The sequence below is a fragment of the Rutidosis leptorrhynchoides genome, chromosome 2 (genome assembly GCF_046630445.1).
Source record: "Rutidosis leptorrhynchoides isolate AG116_Rl617_1_P2 chromosome 2, CSIRO_AGI_Rlap_v1, whole genome shotgun sequence".
In the NCBI taxonomy this organism is placed as follows: domain Eukaryota; kingdom Viridiplantae; phylum Streptophyta; class Magnoliopsida; order Asterales; family Asteraceae; genus Rutidosis; species Rutidosis leptorrhynchoides.
The window spans coordinates 588,508,577-588,514,315 of record NC_092334.1 but is presented as its reverse complement, the minus strand read 5'-3'; the positions used below and the strand labels follow the sequence as shown (position 1 = coordinate 588,514,315).

General features: G+C 30.0%; 1 non-coding gene across 1 annotated transcript; it reads right to left on the bottom strand.

Moving 5' to 3' along the window:
* Positions 1-5,216: 5,216 nt before the first annotated feature.
* Positions 5,217-5,323, bottom strand: LOC139895298 (small nucleolar RNA R71). The gene has a single exon (XR_011775756.1). It is a non-coding gene; the product is annotated as a small nucleolar RNA R71 (small nucleolar RNA).
* Between the last annotated feature and the right edge of the window lie 416 nt (positions 5,324-5,739).

Genomic DNA, 5,739 nt, shown 5'->3' with positions numbered 1-5,739 from the left:
ACTCCAAAATATAAAGGAAATGAAGAGAGTAGATTTATAGTGAAATATCTGACAGAGCAATCTAGACAGATTATCGCCTTTAACCAAAGTGGGTCTTAATTTCCTTAAATCCCGAAGAATCAGATCTTATTTAAATTTTAAATATTTCTTTAAATCCCTTGAATTCCGAAAATCCACCGTGACTATGTCAAAAGTTAAATCTCTATCTCAATCTTTTGTGACAGCTTCACTTGTACGCTTCACATAATCGAATCGTTTTGTCTATATTAATCAATGATGATAAAACTCTAATTTCTAACAAGTATGCATCATGAAAACATACTTATTGTCAGCCATGACCATCCTAATCAAATTTCGGGACGAAATTTTTTTAACGGGTAGGTACTGTGATGACCCAGAAATTTTTGACCAAATTTGAACTTGATCTTTATATATTACCGACACGATAAGCAAAGTCTATAATGTTGGGTCTCGAAAATTTTGAAACCATGTTCATATATTCAATTACCCATTCGAATACTCTCGACGATTCACGAACCACTATTTGTAAATAGATACATATATATTTAAATATTTAAATATATAAATATATAATAATAATAAATTGAAATATAATTAAAATATCATATGATTTAGTTATTAGAATTTATTATATAAAATGCATCTACATATATAATTGATGTATATTAAATATATATGTGTAATTTTGAATTTATTTAGTAAACGACTGTGGCACTCATTTATCATGCGAACGATATTAAATGAGTTAGAAAGGAACTTATGTGATGTTAAAAATTAAAGGTGATCCGAAATTGGGTTATATAAGTTATAGGCTTATTAAAAGTATATTGAGGATCTAATTATTTAATCTTAACACTTTTTATATTTTACCCATAAATGAGAGGGACAGTTGATGTAATTTTTATTTTTTAAATTAGTGACTGAATTTTATACCATAATGATTGAAATAATTAAATAAAATTAATATAAAAATTTGGGATTTTTAGGAACACTTTTATATTTTTACTGTTTAGCAATAGACACGATATATAACCCCGTGATAAATGTCGGCAATGTATTGATAATGCTAAAAACGAACATATATTTCATAGCATTATTCCTCAAGAAAGACAAGCTTTTAGTTGTAATTGTCCTATTTACAAGTGATATTCGTTTAAATAATAAAAGGTGAAGACAAAAGACAGATTCGACGAATTGAAGACGCAAACGACCAAAAAGCTCAAAAGTACAAAATACAATCAATGAGGTTCCAATTATTGATAAGAAACGTCTCAAAATTACAAGAGTACAAGATTCAAAACGAAAAGTACAAGATATTAAATTGTACGCAAGGACGTTCAAAAATCCGGAACCGGGACCAGAGTCAACTCTCAACGCTCGACGCAACGGACTAAAAATTACAAGTCAACTATGCATATGAATATAATATAATATATAATTAATTCTTAAAATTAATATATATATTATATTATATTTAAATAAACGTCGGCAGAAGAAAACAATCAAAAGTGGCTCTCCCCAGCTGGCCATGCGATCGCATGGCCTGGAAGGCATAAATCCATGCGATCGCACGAGCCCCTTTTCCAGATCACAGGCCTATAAAAATTGAGCTTTGGTGCACCATTTATCCATCCTTTAATCTCTCTATCTATATACGTAGTATATATTTATATTTATATTTTAATTTTAATTTTAATTTTAATTCTAATAATAAGGGTATGTTAGCGAATGTTGTAAGGGTGTAAGTCGAAATTCTGTCCGTGTAACGCTACGCTATTTTTAATCATTGTAAGTTATGTTCAACCTTTTTACATTAATGTCTCGTAGCTAAGTTATTATTATGCTTATTTAATCCGAAGTAATCATGATGTTGGGCTAAAAATATTAAAATTGGGTAATTGGGCTTTGTACCATAATTGGGGTTTGGACAAAAGAACGACACTTGTGGAAATTAGACTATGGGCTATTAATGGGCTTTATATTTGTTTAACTAAATGATAGTTTGTTAATGTTAATATAAAGATTTACAATTGGACATCCCTATAAATAACCATATACACTCAATCGGACACGATGGGCGGGATATTTATATGTACGAATAATCGTTCATTTAACCGGACACGGGAATGGATTAATAGCCACTAGAATTATTAAAACAGGGGTGAAATTATGTACAAGGACACTTGGCATAATTGATAACAAAGTATTAAAACCTTGGGTTATACTCAGTCGACATCATGGTGTAATTATTAAACAAAGTATTAAAATCTTGTTACAGTTTAAGTCCCCAATTAGTTGGAATATTTGACTTCGGGTATAAGGATAATTTGACGAGGACACTCGCACTTTATATTTATGACTGATGGACTGTTATGGACAAAACCAGATGGACATATTAAATAATCCAGGACAAAGGACAATTAACCCATGGGCATAAAACTAAAATCAACACGTCAAATATCATGATTACGGAAGTTTAAATAAGCATAATTCTTTTATTTCATATTTAATTTCCTTTATTTTATATTTAGTTGCACTTCTAATTATCGCATTTTTATTTATTGTTATTATATTTAATTGCAATTTTAATTATCGTACTTTTTAATTATCGCAAGTTTATTTTATCGCACTTTTATTTATCGCAATTTCATTATCGTTATTTACTTTACGCTTTAAATTAAGTCTTTTATTTATTTAATATTTAACATTTTGTTTTAACTGCGACTAAAGTTTTAAAATCGACAAACCGGTCATTAAACGGTAAAAATCCCCCTTTATAATAATAATAAAACTTATATATATATATATTTGTATTTTTATAAAATAAAACTAATATATCGTTAAGCTTTGATTAAAAGATTTTCCCTGTGGAACGAACCGGACTTACTAAAAACTACACTACTGTACGATTAGGTACACTGCCTATAAGTGTTGTAGCAAGGTTTAAGTATATCCATTCAATAAATAAATAAATATCTTGTGTAAAATTGTATCGTATTTAATAGTATTTCCTTGTAAAATTTAATAGTATTTTATACCCCTTAGCTTTGACATCAAGTATTATTGGCACCGCTGCCGGGGAACAAAATCTAGCTTAAAAGCCGGAAGCGCAACGCTAAATATAAAAAAAAAGATTTTTATTTTTAGTTTACTTTTATAAATAAAAAAAATACGCTTTTGTAAAAATACGTTTTAAATATTCGAAAATATAAAAAGAAAAACAAAAATATAAATATTTTTAAGAGTTTGTAAGTTCTATAAAAGTTTCTTTATCTTTATTTTATAAAAATATAAGTTTTATTTAATTTATATAAATATATTTTTAAAACAGAAAAAATAAACACAAAAAAAAAGAAAAAAAAATATATAAAAACACTCGAGTCCACGTACTGTAGCAGCCCAGTGTCTGGCCCGAAACCCTAACCCATGCGATCGCATGGCCGGGTAACTTAGAACTCATGCGATCGCATGAGCTCTGCAGACACACCAGAATTGACTGAAATCAGCATTTATTACAGTTAATAATTATTATTATTTAACTTAAAACCCTAATTAGGGTTGTATTTTTTTATTATTTAGTTTTAGTTTTTATATTTAATTTGTATTATTTAGTTTAATTAGTTTAATTAGTTTATAAAATTAATAGTTTTATAAAATAAATAATATAAAAATAATATTTTTATAAAAATTGTACTTTTTACAACTTTTAGTATATTTTTATATTTTACCCCTTTTTAATTGTTTTAGCGTAACTTTTGTATTTTTCGCTCGTATTTAGTTTTAAGACATAGTTTTTGCCATAGTTATTTTTATTTCTAAATTTTTAGGCTTTGACGTAAAATCCATTAAGTGCTTTTTCTTTAGACTAAGATATAGGTGCTTTAGAATTTTGCGACGCCTTTTTAAGTTTTAGTTCCTTTTTAAGATATTGCCATTTGGGATATAGTTTTACTTGTAAGCTTTAATATTTTTAGACACCTTTTACCTATGTATCAATTATCATTCCAATTAGTAATCTCAATTTGCGATTATAATTTTAAGTTAGTGATAGTAATAAGGTTGGGTTAGTCGAGTTTTTTTTAAGTTTTATAGTCATTTTTTTTCTTTCTTTCTTATTTTTCGACGCCTTTTATTTTTCGATCTTTTCTTTTTCGACCTTTTTCGACGCCCTCTTTTTCTTTCTTATTTCTCTCCATTCTAGTTTTAGGACATAGATTTTTATTCTACTTCTTATCTAAATTTCTTAAAATTACGAAAATTTATTTTAAGTGGTTAAATTGATAGACATCAAAATTTTCTGGTTCGTAGTAATAGTTGGATTTGTATGTGGACCGGGTTATTGGAGCCAAACAGTCCTCAATTATATTGAGACCAAACGAATCCTACCCCTCTGCTGCATCTTTTGGCTATTCGAAATGTGGGCAAAATCAGAAAAGTCTATTAATTGGATAACTTATATAATTTTTCTTTCCTTTTAAAAACTAATAGGATATTCAGTGAATGCACCGAGCAAGACGTTCACCACCTTTTGTACGTTCACCAGCTGTAACTAGATCAAGACATCTAGCAAATATTACCGCCGTTGATTTTTCTTTAGAATCGTCATCCAGTCGACCAAGTACTCCAATTCAAATTTCCGATAATCCATTTTTTGAACCCGACCTCACAATTGAGAATCCGGAGAATATTCAGGGACAATTCATAGATCCTGAACCATTAAATTTTCCTCCGGAACCACCAATCATTCAAACAGATATTGTTGAGGAACGAACCATTAAATCAGAATCCTCTAGTGATTCGGATTCAACAAATTCAATCATGGAGAATCTGGAACCTTTAAGTATGGAAGACCGAATGAGAGCTAAACACACTGGCCAAGGTCACGCAATTACTCATCCAGACATTAATATTATGAAATCAAAGGACAAATTCTACACATGGTGACTAATCAATGCCAATTTAGTGGTGCGCTGAAGGAAGATCCAAATGAACATCTTCGTACCTTTAATAGGATCTGCACTCTATTTAAAATCCGAGAAGTGGAGGATGAACAGATATATCTCATGTTATTTCCCTGGACTTTAAAGGGAGAAGCCAAAGATTGGTTGGAATCGTTACCTGAAGGGGCGATCGATACATGGGACGTTTTAGTTGAAAAATTTCTTAAACAATTCTTTCCGGCATCTAAAGCCGTAAGACTTCAAGGAGAAATTGTTACGTTTACACAGAAACCGAATGAAACTCTATATGAGGCGTGGACAAGATTTAGAAAGTTATTAAGAGGATGTCCGCAACATGGTTTAGACACCTGTCAAATAGTACAAATATTCTACCAAGGATGCGACATCACTACAAGAAAATACATCGATATAGCAGCTGGTGGTTCCATTATGAAGAAAACCGAAACTGATGCTTACAAAATTATTGATAACACTGCTTCCCACTCACATGAGTGGCACCAAGAAAAAGATATCGTTAGATCATCTAAAGCAGCTAGAGCCGATTCTAGCCATGACTTAGATTCCATTTCTGCAAAGATAGATGCTGTCGAGAGACGAATGGAAAAGATGACTAAAGATATCCACTCAATACGAATTAGTTGTGAGCAGTGTGGAGGACCACATTTGACAAAAGATTGTCTTAGTAATGAATTAACAATGGAACTAAGAGAGAATATTTCATACATAAACCAAAGGCCTGGAAATAATTATCAGAATA